Raw genomic sequence first — 19,719 nt, 5'->3', positions numbered from 1 at the left:
TAGCTCATCCCTACAGCTAATCTATGTATGCTCCCTAAAAGAATGATATATTTATTGGATTGCATGAGGAAAAGTTTTTTTAATTCCCTAATCATTTTGAGAATAGCAAACCTGCTGTGCATATCCTAATTGAGATCCCATTACTTAACATTCAAAACAACACACCTGTTTATTCTCCCTAAAGAAAGGGATTATTTTTGAATGGATTGTGTGAAAAAGCCTTTTTTAGTTTGCCAACAAAGTCTTGATATTCACCCAAAAGGAGTCATTTTTGTACCACTACATGAGAAAAATACTCACGTAGTAAAAGGCCAGTAACACTGCTTGTACAAGTAGTTGTGCTTGAGGAAAGGACAGTAGTCCTGTAGTACTTAGTAAAAATCTCAGCACCTAAAGAAGACAAGATAAGAAAATCTTGCTGAAAATTTTATTTATTTTTATCTGACACCTAAGGAAAGACAAATGTTTTCCAAGAATTCGATTAACTGGTGGTCTTTACTGAGAAGATCTGTGTTATAGCTAAGTATATAGAGTTAGTGTTGAGCCACATGTGTTGCATATGTATCCCCACTCCCAACTAATTCTACATAGCTGGCAATAACCTACAGATGGTCGAAATTTAGGACAGTATCTGTCTTTATTTTGGTGAATTTTCTACTCTTGTATTCTTTGGTGCTGAGGTTTTTGCTACATCTGAAAAAAGCAATGCTTTTTCTGCTTCCACTGCTTGTCTATATAAAACAACAAGGCTTGCATCTTCACCCCAAAAAGTGATAATTTTTTAACCGTTTTCACAACCTAACTAGCCTAGAAAGTGTGATTTTGCAATGAGTTGTTAAAAAGGTTGTTGGTTACCACTGGTTACCATCTGTTTTTCACTATCCAGATTGATTGAGGTCACTTGGACATTAATAAGGCTGTGCTTGCATTACAGAGCTCAAAAGAGCTGTTCCACCACATACAATCCTTTTTCGCCAGACACACACGGCCGCATCATGTCCTATCCTGCTCCCACCTTCTAACGCTCTGTCTGCTACTCATCATTGCTGGTGACATATCCCCAAATGCTGGCCCTCCTCAACACACCCCCATACTCATTTTTAACCCCCTGCCATGATCCTCTACATGTTTTCCCAAACATGATAACCTCATACCCATTCATCCTGCACCCACTCCCCCGGTCCCCCTACCTGGAGCACTATGGAACACATGATCTGTCTGCAACAAACTGCCGTATATCCATGACTAGTGTTGAGCGATACCGTCCGATACTTGAAAGTATCGGTATCGGAAAGTATCGGCCGATACCGGCAAAGTATCGGATCTAATCCGATACCGATACCCGATACCAATACAAGTCAATGGGACTCAAGTATCGGACGGTATCCCTGATGGTTCCCAGGGTCTGAAGGAGAGGAAACTCTCCTTCAGGCCCTGGGATCCATATTACTCTGTAAAATAAAGAATTAAAATAAAAAATATTGCTATACTCACCTCTCCGACGCAGCCTGCACCTTACCAAGGGAACCGGCAGCCTTCTTTGCTTAAAATGCGCGCGTTTACTGCCTTCCGTGACGTCACGGCTTCTGATTGGTCGCGTCGCGGTCACATGGGCGGCAAGCGACCAATCACTAGCCGTGACGTAATTTTCAAATCCTGAATGCCTAGAATTAGGCATTCAGGACCTGAAATTACGTCACGGCTTGTTGTGATTGGTCGTGTCGCGGTCACATGGGCGGCACGCGACCAATCAGAAGCCGTGACGTCACGGAAGGCAGTAAACGCACGCATTTTTAGCAAAGAAGGCTGCCAGTTCCCTCAGTGAGGTGCAGGCTGTGTCGGAGAGGTGAGTATAGCAATATTTTTTATTTTAATTCTTTATTTTACACATTGCTATTAATCCCGATACCGATTCCCGATATCACAAAAGTATTGGATCTCGGTATCGGAATTCCGATACCCGCAAGTATCGGCCGATACCCGATACTTGCGGTATCGGAATTCTCAACACTATCCATGACCTCTTCATCACCAACAAACTCTCCTTGCTTGGCATCACTGAAGACTGGCTCATCCCCTCTGTCTCAGCCTCTCAAGCTGCACTTATAGCGGATTCTATCTCTCTCACACCCCTCGCCCCAGGACCAAATGTGGTGGAGAAGTTTGCTTACTCCTGTTTGACACCTGCTCCTTTACTTCAATTCCGCTACCACCCTCTGCTACTCTTCCCTCATTTGAGGTGCACTCTGTCTGCACTCCGTACTCCCCTTCAACATCCAGCTGGCTGTCATCTACTGCCCCCCAGAACTAGCCATCTCCACCTTTCTTGACTATTTCACCACCTGGCTACTTCACTTCCTCTCCGCTAACATCCCCACTATCATCATGGGCGACTTCAATATCCCCATTAACACTTCCACCTCAGCTGCCTCTAAACTTTTATTGCTCACTGCCTCCTTCAACCTCATTCAATGGTCCTCAGCGGCCACTCACAAAGATGGTCACACACTGGACTTTATCTTTACCTGCTTCTGTTCCCTTGCTAATCTCACTAACTCATCCCTCCCCCTGTCTGACCACAACCTACTGACATTCTCTTCCCTCTCCTCTCCTAGTACGCAACCCCCACTCCACAAACTCACCATCGCAGAAATCTTAAACACCTCAAATTACAATCTCTCTCTGAGTCCCTTGTCCCTCTTACAGACATAGCTTCCCTTTATGACACAGATGCTGCTGCCACTTTTTATAACACCACAATAACAGCAACACTAGACTCAGCCACCCCCCTCATGCATAGCAAAACTCGTAAAATCAACAGGCAACCCTGGCTGACCAGCCTGACCAAAGAACGGAGACGGCCTTCCAGGGTTGCTGAGCAGAGATGAAAGTGATTCCGCTCTGCCAATTACTTCATTGCATTCAAGTGGTCCCTCACCAGCTTCAAGTCCATGCTCACTGCCGCAAATCAAACTTCTCATCTCTCATATACTCCCTGTCTCACAAACCTAAACAACTTTTCAACACTTTCAATTCTCTACTCCATTCTCCAGCACCTCCTCCTTCTCCTCTCATTTCTGCTGAAGATTTTGCCTCTTGCTTTAAACAGAAGATTGATGTGATTAGAGAAAGCTTTGGCCCTCAGCCTCCAATGCCCCTCTTAGCCTCTCAACCCTGTTGCTCCAAAACCAGCTTCTCCATCATGACAGAAGGTCAGCTCTCCACCCTCCTTTAAAGATCACATCTCACCACTTTCATGCTTGACCCACTCGTGTCCCACCTCAACCCTAACCATGCCACAATCTTCATTCCTACCCTAACACACCTCTTCAACCTCTCACTCACACTGGTGTCTTCCCCTCGTCCTTCAAGCATGCCTCGATCACACCCATCCTCAAAAAGCCCTCCCTCGACCCATCCTCTGTGTCTAGCTATCGCCCGATATCTTTTCTCCCTTATGTCTCAAAAGTGCTGAAACAGCATGTCCATCTTGAACTGTCCTCCCACCTCTCCTCCAGCTCCCTCTTTGACCGGTTACAATCTGGCTTTCGACCCCATCACTCGAAACTGCCATAACTAAAGTCACCAATGATCTACTAACCACCAAGAGCAAGCGACACTACTCTGTCCTCCCTCTACTGGACCTGTCTTCTGCCTTTTACACTGTGGACCACTCCCTCCTGCTACAGATTTTCTCATCTCTTAGAATCACAGACTTGGCCCTGTCCTGGATCTCGTCATATCTAACAGACCGAGCATTCAGTGTCTCCCTCTCCTGTTATGACCCCAATGGCAGAGGGTCTCAGAAATAATTACTAAGTCTGCAAACACAAAAAAACAGCTCATAGGGCAGTGGTAACTGAGCTGACCATATATCTAATCCTAGCACCACAAATAGCAGCAGCCGGGGAACGTGCCTACGTTGGTTCTAGACGTCTCGCGCCAGCCGGAGAACTAACTAACCCTAGAAGGGAAAATAAAGACCTTTCTTGCCTCCAGAGAAAAGACCCCAAAAGTTGGATACAAGCCCCCAACAAATAATAACGGTGAGGTAAGAGGAAAAGACAAACGTAAGAATGAGCTAGGTATTTAGCAAAGAGAGGCCCACTAGCTAATAGCAGAATATAGTAAGATGACTTATATGGTCAGCAAAAACCCTATCAAAATATCCATGCTGGATATTCAAGAACCCCCGAACCGTCTAACGGGGGAGAACACCAGCCCCCTAGAGCTTCCAGCAAAGTCAGGAATCACATTTAGTACAAGCTGGACAAAAATAAGAGCAAAGCAAATAACCAAAAAACAAAGAAGCAGGACTTAGCTTAATTTTGCACGAACCAGGACCAGCAGACAGGAGCAAACAGAAAGGATCTGATTACAACGATGCCAGGCACTGGACTAAGGATCCAGGAAGTTTATATAGCAACACCCCTGGACTAACGACCCAGGTGGGTGCCAAACTGAGGAAAGACAATCCCAGAGTCATATCACTAGTAACCACAAGAGGGAGCCAAAAAGTCTAATTCACAACAGTACCCACCCCCCTTAAGGAGGGGTCACCAAACCCTCACCAAGACCACCAGGGCGATCAGGATGAGCAGCGTGAAAGGCACGAACTAAATCGGCCGCATGCACATCAGAAGCAACCACCCAGGAATTATCCTCCTGACCATAGCCCTTCCACTTTACCAGATACTGAAGCCTCCGTCTGGAGAGACGAGAATCCAAGATCTTCTCCACCACGTACTCCAACTCGCCCTCAACCAACACCGGAGCAGGAGGCTCAACAGAAGGAACCACAGGTACAACGTACCGCCGCAACAAAGACCTATGGAACACTTTGTGAATGGCAAACGACACCGGAAGATCCAAGCGAAAGGACACAGGATTAAGGATTTCCAATATCTTGTAAGGACCGATGGAGAATTTAGGAGAGGAGACCTTCATAGGAACAAATCGAGAAGACAGCCATACCAAATCCCCAACACGAAGTCGGGGACCCACATCGCGGCGGCGGTTGGCAAAACGCTGAGCCTTCTCCTGTGACAACTTTAAGTTGTCCACCACATGATTCCAGATCTGCTGCAACCTATCCACCACAGAATCTACCCCAGGACAGTCAGAAGGCTCCACATGTCCCGAGGAAAAACGAGGATGGAAACCAGAGTTACAGAAAAATGGCGAAACCAAAGTAGCGGAACTAGCCCGATTATTAAGGGCAAACTCAGCCAACGGCAAGAAGGTCACCCAATCATCCTGATCTGCCGAAACAAAACACCTCAAATAAGCCTCCAGAGTCTGATTAGTTCGCTCCGTTTGTCCATTAGTCTGAGGATGAAAGGCAGACGAAAACGACAAATCAATGCCCATCCTAGCACAAAAGGATCGCCAGAACCTGGAAACAAACTGGGATCCTCTGTCAGACACAATATTCTCAGGAATGCCGTGTAAACGAACCACATTCTGAAAAAACACAGGAACCAGATCGGAAGAGGAAGGCAGCTTAGGCAAAGGCACCAAATGGACCATTTTAGAAAAGCGATCACATACCACCCAGATGACAGACATGCCCACCGGGAGATCTGAAATGAAATCCATGGAAATGTGTGTCCAAGGCCTCTTCGGGACAGGCAAGGGCAAGAGCAACCCGCTGGCACGAGAACAGCAAGGCTTAGCTCGAGCACAAGTCCCACAGGACTGCACAAATGACCGCACATCCCGTGACAAGGAAGGCCACCAAAAGGACCTAGCCACCAGATCTCTGGTGCCAAAAATTCCCGGATGCCCTGCCAACACCGAGGAATGAACCTCGGAAATGACTCTGCTGGTCCACTTATCAGGAACAAACAGTCTGTCAGGTGGACAAGAGTCAGGTCTACCAGCCTGAAATCTCTGCAACACACGTCGCGAATCAGGAGAAATGGCCGACAAGATAACTCCCTCTTTAAGAATACCAACTGGTTCTGCGACTCCAGGAGAATCAGGCACAAAGCTCCTTGAAAGAGCATCAGCCTTCACATTCTTTGAACCTGGTAAATACGAGACCACAAAGTCAAAACGGGAGAAAAACAATGACCAGCGGGCCTGTCTATGATTCAGGCGTTTAGCAGACTCGAGATACATCAAATTTTTGTGATCAGTCAAGACCACCACACGATGCTTAGCACCCTCGAGCCAATGACGCCACTCCTCAAATGCCCACTTCATGGCCAGCAACTCCCGATTGCCAACATCATAATTCCGCTCAGCAGGCGAAAACTTCCTAGAGAAGAAAGCACATGGTCTCATTACCGAACAAACAGGGCCTCTCTGCGACAAAACGGCCCCTGCCCCAATCTCAGAAGCATCCACTTCGACCTGAAAGGGAAGTGAGACATCAGGCTGGCACAAAACAGGCGCCGAAGTAAACCGGCGCTTCAACTCTTGGAACTCCTCCACGGCTGCAGGAGCCCAGTTAGCAACATCAGAACCTTTCTTGGTCATATCCATCAAAGGTTTAACAACGCTAGAAAAATTAGCGATAAAACGACGGTAGAAGTTAGCAAAACCCAAGAACTTCTGAAGACTCTTAACTGACGTGGGTTGAGTCCAATCATGAATAGCTTGGACCTTGACTGGGTCCATCTCCACAGCAGAAGGGGAAAAAATAAACCCCAAAAAGGGAACCTTCTGTACACCAAAGAGACACTTTGAGCCCTTAACAAACAAAGCATTCTCACGCAAAACCTGAAACACCATCCTGACCTGCTCCACATGTGAGTCCCAATCTTCAGAGAAAACCAGAATATCATCCAGATAAACAATCATAAATTTATCCAGATACTTCGGGAAAATATCATGCATAAAGGACTGAAACACTGAGGGAGCATTAGAGAGCCCAAAAGGCATCACCAAGTACTCAAAATGACCTTCGGGCGTATTAAATGCTGTCTTCCATCCATCTCCTTGCTTAATGCGCACAAGGTTGTACGCACCACGAAGATCTATATTGGTGAACCACTTGGCACCTTTAATCCGGGCAAACAAGTCCGACAACAGAGGCAAAGGATACTGAAATTTAACAGTGATTTTATTCAGAAGCCGATAGTCAATACAAGGTCTCAAAGATCCGTCCTTCTTGGCCACAAAAAAGAATCCCGCACCAAGAGGGGAAGAGGATGGACGGATATGCCCCTTCTCCAGAGACTCCTTGATATACGAACGCATTGCGGCATGCTCAGGTACAGACAGATTAAATAGTCTTCCCTTAGGAAATTTACTACCTGGAATCAAATCTATGGCGCAGTCACAGCCCCTATGAGGAGGCAGAGCACTGGACCTGGACTCGCTGAATACATCCTGATAATCAGACAAATACTCAGGAACTTCCGAAGGAGTAGAGGAAGCAATAGACACCGGCGGGGAATCAGCATGAATTCCCTGACAGCCCCAACTTGACACAGACATTGCCTTCCAATCCAAGACTGGATTGTGGGTCTGTAACCATGGCAGACCCAAAACGACCAAATCATGCATTTTATGCAGAACAAGAAAACGAATCACCTCCCGATGTTCAGGAGTCATGCACATGGTTACCTACGTCCAAAACTGCGGTTTATTTTCCGCCAATGGCGTAGCATCAATACCTCTAAGAGGAATAGGATTTACCAACGGTTCAAGAACAAAACCACAGCGCTTGGCAAATGACAGATCCATAAGACTCAGGGCAGCACCTGAATCCACAAACGCCATAACAGGGTAAGAAGACAATGAGCAAATTAAAGTCACAGACAAAATAAATTTAGGTTGCAAATTACCAATGGCGACAGGACTAACAACCCTTGTTAGGCGTTTAGAGCATGCTGATATAACGTGTAGAATCACCACAGTAAAAACACAACGCATTCTGACGTCTATGATTTTTCCGCTCATTTCTAGTCTGAATTCTATCACATTGCATTAAATCAGGTGTTTGTTCAGACAACACCACCAGAGGATTAGCGGTTTTGCGCTCCCGCAAACGCCGGTCAATTTGAATAGCCAGCGCCATGGAATCATTCAGACTTGTAGGAATGGGGAAACCCACCATCACATTCTTAATGGCTTCAGAAAGGCCATTTCTGAAATTTGCGGCCAGAGCACACTCATTCCACTGAGTAAGCACGGACCATTTCCGAAATTTTTGGCAATACACTTCAGCTTCATCCTGGCCCTGAGAAATAGCCAGCAAGGTTTTTTCTGCCTGAACTTCAAGATTGGGTTCCTCGTAAAGCAATCTGAGCGCCAGAAAAAACGCATCAATATTTGCCAATGCCGGATCTCCTGGCGCTAGCGAGAAAGCCCAATCCTGAGGGTCGCCCCGTAAAAAAGAGATAACAATTTTAACTTGCTGAGCTGAATCTCCAGATGAACGGGGTTTCAGAGATAGAAACAATTTACAATTATTCCTGAAATTCCTAAACTTAAATCGGTCTCCAGAAAACAGTTCAGGAATAGGTATTTTAGGTTCAGACATTGGACTACTGGTAACAAAATCTTGTATGCCCTGCACACGAGCAGCAAGCTGGTCTACACTTGTAATCAAGGTCTGGACATTCATGTCTGCAGCAAGCACAAGCCACTCAGAGGTACAGGGGAGGAAGAGAGGAAAAAAAAAAAAAAACCTCAGAATTTCCTTTCTTATTATCCCACTTCTGCAATGCATTAAACATTCAATGTTGGCCTGGCATACTGTTATGACCCCAATGGCAGAGGGTCTCAGAAATAATTACTAAGTCTGCAAACACAAAAAACCAGCTCATAGGGCAGAGGTAACTGAGCTGACCATATATCTAATCCTAGCACCACAAATAGCAGCAGCCGGGGAACGTGCCTACGTTGGTTCTAGACGTCTCGCGCCAGCCGGAGAACTAACTAACCCTAGAAGGGAAAAGAAAGACCTTTCTTGCCTCCAGAGAAAAGACCCCAAAAGTTGGATACAAGCCCCCAACAAATAATAACGGTGAGGTAAGAGGAAAAGACAAACGTAAGAATGAGCTAGGTATTTAGCAAAGAGAGGCCCACTAGCTAATAGCAGAATTTAGTAAGATGACTTATATGGTCAGCAAAAACCCTATCAAAATATCCACGCTGGATATTCAAGAACCCCCGAACCGTCTAACGGCCCGGGGGGGAGAACACCAGCCCCCTAGAGCTTCCAGCAAAGTCAGGAATCACATTTAGTACAAGCTGGACAAAAATAAGAGCAAAGCAAATAACCAAAACACAAAGAAGCAGGACTTAGCTTAATTTTGCACGAACCAGGACCAGCAGACAGGAGCAAACAGAAAGGATCTGATTACAACGATGCCAGGCACTGGACTAAGGATCCAGGAAGTTTATATAGCAACACCCCTGGACTAACGACCCAGGTGGGTGCCAAACTGAGGAAAGACAATCCCAGAGTCATATCACTAGTAACCACAAGAGGGAGCCAAAAAGTCTAATTCACAACACTCTCCCACACCACCTCCTCACCTCACCACTTGTCTGTCGATGTTCTTTAAGGCTTAGCTCTAGGACCCCTACTCTTCTCCATCTACATCTTCGGCCTGGGACAGCTCATAGAACCCAACATCCCATAGAATCCCATGGTTTACAGTAACATTCTGGACCTGACCTCACCTCCTTACTCACCAAAATCCCACAATGTTTGTCTGCTATCTCAGCCTTCTTTTCTGCTCGCTTTCTAAAACTTAACATGGACAAAACAGAATTCATCATCTTTCCCCCATGTCACTCTACCCCTCCACCAGACTTATCCATCAATGTCAATGGCAGTCCCACATGCCCGGTGCCTCGGGGTGATCCTCCACTCTGCCCTTGCTTCCTCCTGCCATCTCAAACTCAAAAATATTTCCCGTATCTGAGCATTCCTTGACCATAAAACCACAAAAACACTATTGCACACCCTTATCATCTCCTGCCTTGACTACTGCAACCTCCTACTCTCTGGCCTCCCCTCTAGCACTCCAATCCATCCTACATTTTGCTGCCCAACTAATCTACCTGTCTCTCTGCTATTCCCCAGCCTCTCCCCTATGCCAAGCCCTTCACTGGCTTCCTATCATCCAGTGACTCCAGTTCAAAACCCATACAATGACATACAAAGCCATCCACACCCTGTCCCCTCCATACATCTGTGAAATGGTCTCCCAGTACTTACCTACACACTGTTAGGACTGGCGAAATGCACCTAATAATAGTAACCGAGAATATGAGGTGTGTTCGCAGTCCGGGGTCCACCGTGCAGAGAAAAAAGCTGCTGCTGAGTAATGGCGGATGGACGCTTGCTCACACATGGGTTAGACCTCACCCAGTGTGAATGGAAGCGAACTCTTTTGCTTCACAGAGTTGCCACAAATACACTGCGCCCTTTTAGCAGTCACAAGATGCAGCAGAAAGACACTAGTGGGATCCCTATGAATCACCCCCACTAAACTGGTGATTGGACTCGCTCTGACCCTCGGTGGCTTTTGAGCCCGAGCCTGAGGATGCCCTGAGTCAGATGCTGAGTCCAATCGGGAATTCCCACCCTACACTGACCGGTTGTCAGGAAAGCGCAAAGATCGCGCACGGTGCTGCACTGGCGGGCACTGCGAAGAGACACTGTAACATGGACTGAGTGTGCAAGTAGCATTGTCGGGCGCTAGGTAGCTTCCACCATTCACGAGCAGTCATCAACACAAGGAATGAGAATGATTATGGAGCTTTCATCCATCGACAGACATTCATCTACACACACACACATTGACAAGTTTACACTAGCGCATGGCCGAGCCATGCAAACCTTTTATAGCAGTAGCAGACCAGGACCTTCCAAATGGTCCAATAGGAACCACAACAGGACCTGAACATGTGGTCACCGACCCGCAATGGGAGGTCGTCCCATGGGCATGCTCAGTATGAGAAAAGCGGCACTTAGTCCCAGAAAGGCCTGTTTGCTGCTGATCAGTACTGGCTACAAAGGCAGAGCCTGGAAAGGCAGCAGTAACCAGTCGCACAATGTCAGCTTGAGCCAGATGCTGGGACCGACGTCTCCACTGAACAGGTTCCACTGCAGCTGGAAAAGAATGGGAGACTGCAGCGAACATGGTTCAAGATTCCCCTTGTGCAGCAGCGGGAACTCGACACCTAATACACGCAACCTTTGATCCTCACAAGATCTCCTTCTCTACTCCCCTCTTATCTCTTTTTCCCAGAACCATATTCAAGACTTCTCCTATGCTTCCCCCTTACTCTGGAACTCTCTACCCCAACACATCTGACTCTTGCCTACCACGGAAACCTTCAAAAAGAGCCTGAAGTCTCACCTCTTCTGACAAGCCTATATCCTGCAGTGATCCTCAACCTATTGAACAGCCACACAATCAGCTCTACCCTCTCCTTGTGTATCTTCACCCATCTTCTGTAGACTGTGAGCCCTCATGGGCAGGGTCCTCTCTCCTTCTGTACCTGTTAGTGCCTTGTTTTTGCTCATGTTTATTGTATTTGTCTATATTTGCCCCCTTTTCACATGTAAAGTGCCATGGAATAAAAGGCGCTAGGGTTGAGCGAAACAGGTCGTTCATTTTCATAAGTCGCCGACTTTTGGCAAAGTCGGCGTCTCATGAAACCCGACCCGATCCCTGTGCGGGGTCGGCCATGCGGTACGTGATCTTGGCGCAAAAGTCGCGTTTCATATGACGCATTTAGCGCCATTTTTTCAGCCAATGAATGAGCGTGGGCAGAGTGATGACATAGGTCTTAGGGGAGTGAATGCCTATCGTCATGTTATCGCTTGTGCAATACGAAATTTTCTGTGCTGGGGAGGAGGAGGAGGAGGAGGAGGAGGAAAAAAAAAAAAATCCCCATTGAGGTGCATAGGGTTTCGTGTTCCGGCCGATCCTCGACTTTGCGCAGTAATCGGCCGATTTCGCCCGACTCGACTTTTCAAACAGTCGGGTTTCGCGAAACATGACTCGACCCTAAAAAAGTCAAGGTCGCTCAACCCTAAAAGGCGCTATAAAAATGCATAATAATAATAATTATAATAATAATAATAATAATAAAAAAGGGGTTCGATATAGACCTAGGAGATCACAGAGTGTTATACATATATTTTACTGACAATCAAATGCTTTTTAGTATTGCAATTCATGGCAAATATATTTGATGCAAATTAAATGTTTGTGGAAATTTGCTAAAGCTGGCAAATATGAATGTTAAACAATCTGCTTGCCTTTAATAACATCACCTTTTGTAATAAAAATGTCTTAATTTATCACTGTTGTTTCAACAATTTCTGCATAAATTAGTATTGCATAAGTGTCAGTTTGCAGCTACTAATTAAAGTCTATGTGAAAAAGTGAACAAAGGAAAAGCACAGTTAAAGAGTATATAATGGGATACAAAGATAGATGGAGTTGCAACTTTTTATTTAATATTTATCTTTTCTCTGAGCTGTATTTATGATTAGACTTATCTCTGATCCTGTATAAATGACACCATGCTGCTGTTATTTCAGAACATATGTCCATATCACATTGTTGTTTAAAAAAATTATAAGTTAAAAAATATAAATAAAACCCATTATCCTGAAAAAAATACTTACAAGACCTTAAATGGTTTGTTCAAGTAGCACGAATGCACACTAGAGATGAGCACATCAGGCAAAATTTGAATTCACTTGTAAGCATGTTTTTTCCTTGAAAGTTTGTTTTGCTGAGAAGTTATTCTTCACAAATGTGATATCAATTTAATGACCTTCTTGAGAGTCAAGAACATAATAAATATAATATGTTAAAAAAAATCAGCTTTAAAGCCCCACTGATTTTCACTGTTACCCGTCCTGTCTCTTTCGCTTCTTTTGATCCCACTTGAATGTATTAGCTCATCTTATTTGCACACCAGGGCTGAATTCATTGCCTATTGAACTGCTTTTGATAAGTGAGCCCTGTATTCATTCATCTCATCTGAGAAGACCACCAGCTTTTAACAAAATATCAACTATTTTGTCAATAAATTATCAAACTTGGTACAAATCAAATACTTATCAATTATCCATACTTAAAGGCAATCTGTCTTCAAGTTTGTGCTTCGTCATCTGAGAAAAGCAGAATATAGACAATAAGACCCAGAATCCAACAATGTATCACTTATTTTACTAGATGCAGCTGTTCTGACACAGAGTTTTTAGATTTAGCAATGCAGCAGAGCTGAGAAAGTTAACCCCAGCCACACAAGGCTCTCAGTGTACATAGCTACATATAATGCGATGCTTATCACAGAAGAGGGCAGAATTGACAATCAGGCTTGTGATTCGGTATTCCAGCAATGATACACTCCTGGTGCTAATAAGTGCTACAATAAGAGCAAAAAACAAAATAACGGAGATTGATAAGGGAGGCATAGCTGAAATCAGAGTTTTAACCCTTACAGCATGCTGCATTCAGTGTACATAGCAAAAACCTGCTGACAGATACCCTTTAAAGTGCATACATTACTGTTATGGCCTGATGGTTATGGAGCAGTACTGAGATGACCTGGTGGGTAAGACCAATCATGGACAAGCTCAGCGGAGGTGGCAGCTCCACCGACAGTAATCACTGTTATGACCTAGTGATTACGGAGCAGAACTGAAATGACCTGGTGGGTAAAACAAATAAAGTACTAGCTCTGGGGAGGTGGTAGCTTTACTGACCGCAATCCCTACTCCTAACACCAACACTAGAAATAGCCGTGGAGCGTGTCTATCTCTGCCTAGACGCCTCTTCACAGCCTAAGAACTAGCTACCCCTGAAGATGGAAACGGAAAACTATCTCGCCTCAGAGAAACCCCCAAAGGAAAGCTAGCCCCCCACAAATATTGACGGTGAGTGGAGAGGGAAATGACAAACTCAGAAATGAAACTAGATTTAGCAAAGGAGGCCAAAACTATCTAAATAGACAGAGATAGAAAAGGCTACTGTGCGGTCAGTATAAAATCTAAAAGTCCACGCAGAGTGTACAAAAAATAACCTCCACACCAACTCATGGTGTGGAGGAGCAAATCTGCGACCCCAGAGCTTCCAACTAGCCAGAATAATTCATAATGACAAGCTGGACAAAAGAGACATAACTTAAACTGAACAGAAGGTCATAAGCAGGGAAACACCCAAAAACTAGCAGAACTTATCTTAAGCTGAAATGGACTGGCCAACAGAGAACTTCCAGGGAAGGACTGAATCCACAGGAAGAAACATTGACAGCTGGCATCAACTACAGCCTAAAGCCCAGTTAAATAACAAGGCCAAGGCACCGATTAGTGAAAGCAGCTGCTAAGTTCCACTTGAAACCACCAGAGGGAGCCCAAGAGCAGAACTCCCAAAAATACCATTCATGACCACAGGATGGAGCCCAAGAACGGAATTCACAACAGTACCCCCCCCTTGAGGAGGGGTCACCGAACCCTCACCAGAGCCCCCAGGCCGATCGGGACGAGCCAAATGAAAAGCACGTACCAAATCGGCAGCATGGACATCGGAAGCAAAAACCCTAGAGTTATCCTCCTGGCCATAACCCTTCCACTTGACCAGATACTGAAGTTTCCGCCTTGAAAGACGAGAATCCAAAATCTTCTCCACCACATATTCCAGCTCCCCCTCAACCAACACCGGAGCAGGAGGGTCAACAGAAGAAACCATGGGCACCACATATCTCCGCAACAAAGATCTATGGAACACATTATGAATGGAAAAAGAAGCTGGAAGGGCCAAAAGAAAAGACACCAGATTGATAATTTCCGAAATCCTATAAGGACCGATAAAACGAGGCTTGAACTTAGGGGAAGAGACCTTCATAGGAACATGACGAGAAGACAACCAGACCAAATCCCCAACCCAAAGCCGGGGACCAACGCACCGACGGCGGTTAGCAAAATGTTGAGCCTTTTCCTGAGACAATGTTAAATTGTCCACCACATGAGTCCAAATCCGCTGCAACCTGTCCACCACAGAATCTACCCCAGGAAAGTCCGAAGGCTCAACCTGCCCTGAAGAAAAACGAGGATGAAAACCGAAGTTACACAAAAAAGGCGAAACCAAAGTAGCCGAACTAGCCCGATTATTAAGGGCAAACCCGGCCAACGGCAAGAAGGTAACCCAGTCATCCTGATCAGCAGACACAAAGCATCTCAAATAGGTTTCCAAGGTCTGATTGGTTCGCTCCGTCTGTCCATTTGTCTGAGGGTGAAATGCCGAAGAAAAAGACAAATTAATGCCCATTCTAGCACAAAAGGACCGCCAAAATCTAGAAACAAACTGGGTACCTCTGTCAGACACAATATTCTCCGGAATACCATGCAAACGAACCACATGCTGGAAAAACAAGGGAACCAAATCAGAGGAGGAAGGCAACTTAGGCAAAGGTACCAAGTGGACCATTTTAGAAAACCGGTCACAAACCACCCAGATGACAGACATCTTCTGAGAAACAGGAAGATCAGAAATAAAATCCATGGAAATATGCGTCCAGGGCCTCTCAGGGATAGGCAAAGGCAAAAGCAACCCACTAGCACGAGAACAGCAGGGCTTAGCCCGGGCACAGGTCCCACAGGACTGCACGAAGGAACGCACATCCCGTGACAAAGAAGGCCACCAAAAGGACCTGGCAACCAAATCTCTGGTACCAAAGATCCCAGGATGACCGGCCAACACCGAACAATGAATCTCAGAAATCACCTTACTAGTCCATCTATCAGGAACAAACAATTTCCCCACAGGACAGCGGTCAGGTCTATCAGCCTGAAACTCCTGAAGCACCCGCCGCAAATCAGGGGAGATAGCAGAAAGAATTACCCCCTCCTTGAGAATACCAGCCAGCTCACGGACTCCCGGAGAATCAGGCAAAAAACTCCTAGACAGGGCATCAGCCTTCACATTCTTAGATCCCGGAAGATACGAGACCACAAAATCAAAACGGGAGAAAAACAAAGACCACTGAGCCTGTCTAGGATTCAATCGCTTGGCAGACTCAAGGTAAATCAGATTCTTATGATCGGTCAAGACCACAACACGATGCTTAGCTCCCTCAAGCCAATGTCGCCACTCCTCAAATGCCCACTTCATAGCCAACAACTCCCGATTGCCGACATCATAATTACGCTCAGCAGGCGAAAACTTTCTGGAGAAGAAAGCACACGGTTTCAACACAGAGCCATCAGAACTTCTCTGAGACAGAACAGCTCCTGCCCCAATCTCAGAAGCGTCAACCTCAACCTGAAAAAGGAGAGAAACATCTGGCTGATGCAACACAGGGGCAGAAGTAAAACGACTCTTAAGCTCCTGAAAGGCCTCCACAGCCGCAGAGGACCAATTCACCACATCAGCACCTTTCTTGGTCAAATCGGTCAGAGGTTTAACCACAGTAGAAAAATTAGCAATGAAGCGGCGATAAAAATTAGCAAAGCCCAAAAATTTCTAAAGGCTCTTTACAGATGTGGGTTGAGTCCAATCATAAATAGCTTGGACCTTAACAGGGTCCATTTCAATAGCCAAGGGAGAAAAAATGAACCCCAGAAAAGAAACCTTCTGAACTCCAAAAAGGCACTTAGACCCCTTCACAAACAGTGTATTAGCACGGAGAATCTTAAATACCATCCTGACCTGCTTCACATGAGACTCCCAATCATCGGAAAAAAACAAAATATTATCCAAATATACAATCATGAATTTATCCAGATACTCCCGGAAAATATCATGCATAAAGGACTGAAACACAGATGGAGCATTAGAGAGCCCGAAAGGCATCACAAGATATTCAAAATGGCCTTCGGGCGTATTAAATGCTGTTTTCCATTCATCACCCTGTTTGATGCAAACAAGATTATACGCCCCTCGAAGGTCAATCTTGGTAAACCAGCTAGCCCCTTTAATCCGAGCAAACAAATCAGAGAGCAAAGGCAAAGGGTACTGGAATTTGACCGTGATCTTATTGAGAAGGCGATAATCTATACAGGGCCTCAAGGAGCCATCCTTCTTGGCAACAAAAAAGAACCCCGCTCCCAACGGTGACGAAGACGTGCGAATATGCCCCTTCTCCAAGGACTCCTTTACATAACTCTGCATAGCGGCATGCTCTGGCACAGACAGATTGAAAAGTCGACCCTTAGGGAACTTACAGCCAGGAATCAAATTAATAGCGCAATCACAGTCCCTATGAGGAGGCAGAGGACTGGATTTAGGCTCCTCAAATATATCCTGGAAATCCGACAAAAACTCAGGAACTTCAGAAGAAGGGGACGAGGAAATTGACATCAGGGGGATGTCACTATGTATCCCCTGACAACCCCAACTAGTCACAGACATAGATTTCCAATCCAGCACTGGATTATGTACCTGTAACCATGGAAACCCCAGCACAACCACATCATGCAAATTATGCAACACCAAAAAGCGAATATTTTCCTGATGTGCTGGAGCCATGTTCATGGCTAACTGTGTCCAGTACTGAGGTTTATTCTTGGCCAATGGCGTAGCATCAATCCCCCTCAAGGGAATAGGGCTCTGCAAAGGCTCCAAGGAAAAACCACAGCGCCTGGTGAATTCTAGGTCCATTAAGTTCAGGGCAGCGCCAGAGTCCACAAATGCCATTACAGAAAAGGACGACAATGAGCAAATCAGGGTAATAGACAAGAGAAATTTAGGCTGTACAGTACTGATGGTAACCGACCTAGCAACCTTCTTAGTTCGCTTTGGGCAGTCAGAGATAGCATGAGTAGCGTCACCACAGTAAAAACACAGCCCATTCTGACGTCTGAACTCCTGCCGTTCTGCCCTCGTCAAAATCCTATCACATTGCATAGGCTCAGAACTCTGCCCAGAGGACACCGCCATATGGTGCACAATCTTACGTTCACGTAGGCGCCGATCAATCTGAATGGCCAGAGACATTGATTCATTCAAACCAGCAGGCGTGGGAAATCCCACCATAACATCTTTAAGGGCTTCAGAAAGACCCTTTCTGAAAATAGCTGCCAGGGCATCCTCATTCCATTTTTTAAGCACAGACCACTTTCTAAATTTCTGACAATATATCTCTGCTGCTTCCTGATCCTGACACAGAGCCAGTAAAAATGTTTCTGCCTGATCCACAGAATTAGGTTCGTCATAAAGCAGCCCAAGTGCTTGAAAAAATGAATCTACATTGAGCAATGCAGGATTCCCTGGCTCAAGGGAGAATGCCCAGTCCTGCGGGTCGCCACACAGCAGAGAAATAACTTCACCTGCAGAATGGGGTCACCAGAGGAACGGGGTCTCAGAGCAAAAAACAATCTGCAATTATTTTTAAAGTTCAAAAACCTAGATCTATCCCCAGAAAACAAATCAGGGATAGGAATTCTAGGCTCAGAAACAGGAGTTTGAACAACATAGTCTTGGATACTCTGTACCCTTGCAGCGAGATGATCAACACGCGCAGACAGACCCTGAACCTCCATATCAGCACCAACCTCCTGCACCATCCAAAAATCAAGGGGAAAAAAAAAAGACAAAACAGGCAACAAGAAAAAAACAAACAAACAATGACTCAGAACTTTATTTTCCCTCTTTTGAGATGCATTTAACACATGGTGGGCCAGCTGTACTGTTATGGCCTGGTGGTTATGGAGCAGTACTGAGATGACCTGGTGGGTAAGACCAATCATGGACAAGCTCAGCGGAGGTGGCAGCTCCACCGACAGTAATCACTGTTATGACCTAGTGATTACGGAGCAGAACTGAAATGACCTGGTGGGTAAAACAAATAAAGTACTAGCTCTGGGGAGGTGGTAGCTTTACTGACCGCAATCCCTACTCCTAACACCAACACTAGAAATAGCCGTGGAGCGTGCCTATCTCTGCCTAGGTGCCTCTTCACAGCCTAAGAACTAGCTACCCCTGAAGATGGAAACGGAAAACTATCTCGCCTCAGAGAAACCCCCAAAGGAAAGCTAGCCCCCCACAAATATTGACGGTGAGTGGAGAGGGAAATGACAAACTCAGAAATGAAACTAGATTTAGCAAAGGAGGCCAAAACTATCTAAATAGACAGAGATAGAAAAGGCTACTGTGCGGTCAGTATAAAAACTAAAAGTCCAAGCAGAGTTTACAAAAAATAACCTCCACACCGACTCACGGTGTGGAGGAGCAAATCTGCGACCCCAGAGCTTCCAACTAGCTGGAATAATTCATAATGACAAGCTGGACAAAAGAGACATAACTTAAAATGAACAGAAGGTCATAAGCAGGGAAACACCCAAAAACTAGCAGAACTTATCTTAAGCTGAAATGGACTGGCCAACAGAGAACTTCCAGGAAAGGACTGAATCCACAGGAAGAAACATTGACAGCTGGCATCAACTACAGCCTAAAGCCCAGTTAAATAACAAGGCCAGGGCACCGATTAGTGAAAGCAGCTGCTAAGTTCCACTTGAAACCACCAGAGGGAGCCCAAGAGCAGAACTCCCAAAAATACAATTCATGACCACAGGATGGAGCCCAAGAACGGAATTCACAACACATTACATTACATTTTTAATCATTCTTGATTTCCTATTTTATTTCATGATTATGTTTCAGTGTATCTTTATTTTCGGCAGCAGTATTGTACTACATCTCGGTCATGCATTATTTTAAAATGACTTTACATCTCTCATTCTGTCAATATTTATTTGCATTGGAAAATTCCTTTGTGTAACAGCATATG

Source organism: Ranitomeya variabilis, chromosome 6 (genome assembly GCF_051348905.1).
Source record: "Ranitomeya variabilis isolate aRanVar5 chromosome 6, aRanVar5.hap1, whole genome shotgun sequence".
Taxonomy (NCBI): Eukaryota; Metazoa; Chordata; class Amphibia; order Anura; family Dendrobatidae; genus Ranitomeya; species Ranitomeya variabilis.
Note: the sequence above shows the minus strand (reverse complement) of the source record.